Raw genomic sequence first — 6,629 nt, 5'->3', positions numbered from 1 at the left:
GGTAATGATTGCTTGATTGCAAACATAGCTTAAATATTGCTTAAAGAATTGACCACAATTGTGTGCATTTTAAAGAATTCATGGTGGAAGCTACCTTCTCCTGGCGAGTTGCAGGTTGATAAGTCTGCAAAAAAAACCTTGTATTTTATCCAGTGATAGTTCACCTTCCAGTAGTGCGCCTTCATCAACCAAGAGGAACTGTCACATTAGTATGTCCAGAAATTCATCATCCTTACTTTTTGTGCAAATTATCATAATATGAGGGGAATGTCTCCAAATGTACATAGGGCGTGTTTGTAGCCATCTTCCACTTTTTAGGATTGCCAAAATGTCAACATCCTGCCCACTTCCACCCACGTCCAGCTCCACCATCTAAATCTCAAAAGGGCATGCTTTGCTTTGGCTGAGAAGAATGAGTTGAGGGTAAATTTGGCCCTTTCCATGATATTTCTCAAATCGGCTGAGGGATTTTGTGTGTTTTGTTAGTCAGGTCTTTGACTAGTTTTTCTAGTGTAGATTGTTCCTGCCTCATTTCCCAGTTGGTCACTGCAATGTCCTGTGCCATGAAACACCCTCGAGTTTGCCCTCCTGGCTCAACAGAATATTTAAGCAGATGTACGTGCATACTCATTAGTTTTTTTGTAAATATTGATTTGAGACTTTAGATCGTCTTTTTTTTCTAGGTGTTTACATTTACCAGGCTGCATGTTCTACAACGCTGGTGGCAGGGGAACTTGTCCTAAATGCAAGTCTAGAAGCATCCTCGAATGATACCATTTGCAATTTCCACTATGATACATGAAGTAAATGGAGACATCAACAATGATGTATATTAGTAAGTAATCTATACGGGATGATGTTTCTTGCACAGGGGAAAAAAGATCATAAATCTCCTCCTGCGGTCCATTGTCACAAATGACAAGTAGGACAACTTGCTATTGTTTGAGGCATTAGCAGATGCCACAATCAAAAGTTCTTCCATTATCTCTGGATCCAGAATCTGAAAACATCATGCCATATCCATCAAGACTGGTGATGGATTAAACCCAGATCAGTTGACTGAGGGTGAGTGTTTGATTTGCTCAAACTCTCCGTCCATCATCCCCTTTGGTATCGCTTTGTTCGCCCTGAGTTGGTAGAGTATGCCCAGACGTGGGTCCCTTGCTCACTCTACCACTTGATTCAAGATAGCCTGGCTGATGAGGATTATGAATCCAAAACCGGTCCCAGGATGCTTGTTTCTGGTCCAGGGAAGACATGGCTTGGCAGTTCGGTCTGGACTGTTCCCATGAGGCACAGGGTCAGACTGATTTGCATGTGGCCATGTCTGAACTGGTGTGGTGGAGTGAGCTAAAGAATGGTGATGGATTAAACACAGATCAGTTGACTGGGGGTGAGTGTTTGATTTGCTCAAATGCTCCGTCCATCATCCACTTTGGTATCGGTATATTCATCAAGACTGCCACAACACTTCTCTAATTCAGGAAAGAGTGTAAGCCTCACAATTTACTAACCATCCACATCCCAGCTCCGTCTCATCCTAATCATTAAGTTAATATTTGTCTTTGACCATTTACTGCACTCTATTGCCTTTTGGCCAGATTTGCGCTGTAGAAATACATACATTCATACATACAGTACTTTTAGTTCAATGGAAACATGCTTGAAGGTGGGATCTATCCAGATCTGCAAAGCCCTATGGGGAAAGAGCCTTCGGTGAGTAAGGCAGTACTACATTTTCTAAAATATGCTGGGCCTATCACCATTACCAGGCAGAGTATGTGCTTTACAGCTGCTGGCCACTGTCCCCACCCAGCCTCTACTGTCTTATAGATGAGTTTTCTCGGATAAGAGCAATATCTAAGACCTTTAGTACTCAAGATATGTCTTCTTTTGGACAACACGCATCATGTAGTTTACTTTTAGACATTGTATTACCACTTGTGTGTGTGTGCTTTGAGATTTACACATGTATGTTACTGTAGAGCGAAAGTTAAAGTCTATGGGGTGTTGGAATAAGAGCATGCTCCAGTGACTGCCTTATATTAGGGTGGCAAATGAAGAAAGATAAGTAATAGATGGGGGTAAGTAGTATTCTGTGATGTATGTACAAGGGTGATGATTCAATCGGGGATCAATATGCTTTTTTTTTTAAGATGGTATAGCTATTGAAAACCAGGGAATACTGTACATGAGAATTTCATGAATTAAGGTTTTAGACTGCATACCAAACTCTAGCTCCATGGGCTAGGTACTTTGAGCCACATATTTCACAGATCTATGAGAAGAGAAGGAATCTTGATCTAGGAGTTTTTAACTACACAGATTGTGTAGAACGTGTCAGTGCAGTGTAAGATGATACAGTACTTTCTATAATAATTGTACAATAAGGAAGTTCAAAACAACAAGAATATCTTAATGTGAAGTGAAAATGAATGCCTGAAAGAGTGTGAAGTATTCCTTTGCTGATTGAGAGGTAAGTTAAAAATTCCATGTGTGTGAAACATTCAGTGTGTTTCTTTGCAAAGAATCATACTATTTCTTTGTTTACTTTAAAAGATATCCAAGGAGTGGGTCTGAGATGTACTATTTTAAACCTGAGTCTCTGGTGTCTCTTCTGGGATTTCTGGCCAATGTAATATTGTTTTTCAGTATCTACGATGCAATGGGTGGGCGGCTTGGAATGTCGGCAATATTCTTTTTAGGGAAATACACTATTATTGTTAAATCCTAACAATTGTCTTCTTTCTCATAATGCACAACTAAAGCTTGGTATAGAGCAGTGCTTCAAGAGTTTATGCATTGTATACACATTCATGGTATGTAGCGGCTATGGCTGCATGTAAGAATATCATTGTCAGAAATGTCTTCTGACATGAATACTGGCTCCTAACTGTGGCTTTCAAAAATATTCTCTAAACCAGCTATGATTTTCTATTATGAACTTCAATAGGGCATTTCATAGACATACTTAGACAGTATGCCTGCTACCACAAAAGCTGCCACACCATATAAAATATGTTACTGGGTGATTCTATTATGATTATTATGCTTTGTCTTCTTCTAGGTATGCCCCTTTTAGCTTACATACGTGAATCATATAAAAGTGAATGTGCATGATGTATATGCAATGCTCATTTCTTTAATGTCACTTTTTCTATGCAATATGATAATCAATCTTGATTGAATATATTCACTGTATTTAGTCTGAGCATGCTATTTTGTTCTAAATATTAAGTTGTGAACAAGGTTCAATGAAAAGCTTATACCTATATTTTTCATTGTTGTTATTATTCAAATAACTCAGTCTCACAGCATGGAAATATGTCGTAGAGCACGAGGCCATTTTCTGATGATTAGTTTTCTTGAAAGGTTCAACCGCAACTGATTAATGTTTTATAAGCCCAACAACAGTGTGAATTGTTAAAGAGGAGACCCAGTGCCAAGCAACACAGACAAGTCAGGCACTACTGATGCTTATGGGTCACAATCATTTGCTTTGATCTCATATCAAGGGTACCCCCTAATTCTATTTCATTCTATTCTTTCAGTCTTCTATAGCGCATGGCTACCCAGAGGCCTCCCAGTGCTGCAACAGACTAGATAGATGGTAAAACAAGACTAACAAGGCAGTAATAAAGAGATATTCTTAGAACTCTCAGCTTTTGGTTTAGTCCACCGGTGTAGTAATAATAATAATAAAATGCATTTTATAAAGCACGTAGCTACCTCAATGAGGTGTCCCAGCACCATGTACATGTGTCCAGAAATCCAAAAGTAGTAATTAAGCTCCCTTAGTGTGCACGCTTAAAAAAACACAAGTTTTGAGTTGTTTCCCAAAAACACACTCCAAGTGGGTTTTGACTAATCATCAGAGACAGAGAGTTCCATAGTTTTCTTGCCGGGTACCCACACCTGCATGTGTCCTTTTCCTGCCAAAAACAGCCCCCAGACTGTCCCCAGCATATCTTAGATGTCTAGCTGATATGTATGGGCAGATCAGAGATTGAAGGTACTGTGGTCCTTTTTTGTAAATGGCTTGTGACAATAGCAGAAGGCTGTAAAAGACGACATATGCCTAAACCGGTAGCCAGTGCTTCTTGTTAGGTTAGTCCCTCATTGGCACACACGTAGGAAGGTTCAAAAGAAGAAGATCAGCAGTGTTATGCACTCTTTGGAGTCTCTTGATCTGACCCTGTGTGACCCCCCAAGTACAGTACAGTACAGTAATCAAGCCTTGACACAATCAGAGCATGGACCACTGTTTTCCTAGCTGGCTCTGGCAAAAGGCATAGAATCTTTCTTAACTTTTTAAGAATTCCAAAGCATTTCCCTGCCGCTGCAATGATTTGGATTTCAGAAGACAGCTTACTGTCCAGCCAGATTACCAGGTTCTTAACCTTAGCTTTAGGTTCAGGTAGGGACCCAGCTCCACAGGCCACAAAGCTGCAAACCAGATTATTAAATGCATGCTCTGAGTCAGCACCTTAGTCTTTCCAGCATTGAGCTTAAGGCAGTTCCAGTCCATCTACCTGGCAAATTCTGCAAGTCAGAGGCACAAGAACAAGTCCATATTGGAAGAGGTTTGTGAAAGCATGGTAATAAGCTGTGTATAATCGGCATACAAGACGGTGGTGAACCCATAGAATTCCATTACCTTTGCAAGCAGTTGCATGTACATAATAAAAAAAGTAGGGCTCTTATTCGAGCCCTGAGGCATTGCTTGGTTGACTGGAGGCACTTTTGTCTGGTACAGCTTTTGTGCTACTTGAAAGAGAGCGCCCCTGTAAAAAGGAGGCATCCCAGCTCAATGATTTATTGTCCACTCCACAGTTCCAAGGTCTCTCCAGCAGGATGTTATGAGAGACACAGTATCAAACATATTGCTAAGAAGTAATAATAGCAATGCAGCTGTATCACCTGCATCCAAAATATTACGTATTGACTCTGTCGTCAGTAACAAGGTAGACTCAGGGCTGTGTGATGGACGAAACCCTGATAGTGTTGCATGTAGTAAGTTGTTACTGTCTGAAGGCTGAGAGCTGTCTGTTGAGAAACTTCTCCATGATTTTAAAGAAAGAAGATAGTAGTGAAATTGGGCAGAAATTCTCAGGCTTAGCAGGATGTTTTAATAGTAGGACCATAACACGTGCTTCCAATGCCCTGGAACCTGCCCAGAGGCCAGGGATCCATAAATGAATTCACCTAGTAGAGGTAGAATTACTTCTGCCCCTCCTTACAGAATGTTCAGAGAGGCTGGATTGAGCAGTGACCCTGATTTCCACGCAGCACAACGCGGGGAGCAGCTTCTCAAGTTCAACAGGCCTGAAATTCAATAGCTTAGAGCTATCCTCTGAGCTGCTGAACCAAGAGGTCAATAAACACAAAAATTGCTGACCCCACATTTACTTTTTACCTCGAATACTGAGAGTAACAAACAAATCCTAGTCTCATGTTTGTTGGGTATATTTATTTTTACCCTTGTTAATTCATGCTTTTATTTTGAATGTTTTCGATTTTGATGAATGAGAAAAAAACACAACATTTAATACATATTTACACATATATACAAAACAATTTCACAAATTACATATATACACATTATGTACAATCCTCGCTTGTATTTCACTACTCTTTATCAACAAATAATTACTCTTTGTATGATATTTCTCAAGTAGTGGTGATCAAGTATAAACAACAATAATGGACAAAGTCGGGCTAAGAGAAAGTTCAGAATCAGACTTAAAACAGCGTCTTAAGTGAGTATCACAATTAATGTGATTATTTATTCTTTCTTTGTGCTGACGCGTTTCAAATCCGGAACAAACAATTGCCAGATTGTCATCAGGGCTCTGTCGTTTTTTTTTAGTTGTCTATAAAATATGGAAAAAGGAGGATATGTTTTAGTTATCTGTTTTTTAAAGTGTATCCCTGACGCTATCTGTCACCTATTTCATCACATGTACCTGTTGTCCAGCGTAGCTGTTCTCACAGGTCCACTTCCTTATACGAGAACACGTAGTGTTCTGGTTTGCTTTTTAAAGGAATAGAATCTCCTAGGGAACAAACGAAAAATAATTTATTGATCTTAAACATAAGCCAATTTGGAAATCCATGAAGCCAGAGCTCTCATTAAACCTACCTCGTTGTTCGTAAGGCGGGTGTGAAGGCTTTAAGTATTTCAATTCTTAACTCAGCGGGGTCTGAAAAAATTTATTTAATACAGCCCTTAGTTTTCTGTGTGTAATGTTACATGTCGGTGTCCCCACCCTTGCAAAACGGGACATACCTTCGTAGCTTCAGTTGTCTCACAAACGCCGAGCGTTTTTCTTCCGCTATCGTTTCCTGTCACCTACTATGTTCCGCACATTATTTTTACCGGCGTGTCAATTTTAAACCCACTCTCCTGCAAGAGGTTGCACCCTCATTAGTTAACATGTTAGGTAATATGCGCTGGGTACTTTGTTTAGAACTCCGTGCTGTCTTACCTCTCGGTTACAGCTACTCGTTGTGACTTCCACCAAACTGTGATTACAGCGGCCATATTGGGTCCCTCCCATATAGCCAAATGTTATGGTGTATTCTGGTCTATGAAGTTCTGTCTTTTTGCTCGCATTGTAGGTGGAGAT

General features: G+C 40.0%; 1 long non-coding RNA gene across 1 annotated transcript; it reads right to left on the bottom strand.

The window, feature by feature from the left end:
* Nucleotides 1-5,966: 5,966 nt before the first annotated feature.
* LOC144827797 (uncharacterized) lies at nucleotides 5,967-6,408 on the bottom strand. Its single transcript, XR_013610382.1, has 3 exons — nucleotides 6,290-6,408; nucleotides 6,143-6,203; nucleotides 5,967-6,056 (listed from the first exon to the last, which is right to left on the bottom strand). It is a non-coding gene; the product is annotated as an uncharacterized LOC144827797 (long non-coding RNA).
* Between the last annotated feature and the right edge of the window lie 221 nt (nucleotides 6,409-6,629).

This window comes from Lissotriton helveticus, chromosome 4_1, assembly GCF_964261635.1.
Source record: "Lissotriton helveticus chromosome 4_1, aLisHel1.1, whole genome shotgun sequence".
In the NCBI taxonomy this organism is placed as follows: domain Eukaryota; kingdom Metazoa; phylum Chordata; class Amphibia; order Caudata; family Salamandridae; genus Lissotriton; species Lissotriton helveticus.
Note: the sequence above shows the minus strand (reverse complement) of the source record. Positions and strands in the feature narration are given on the sequence as shown.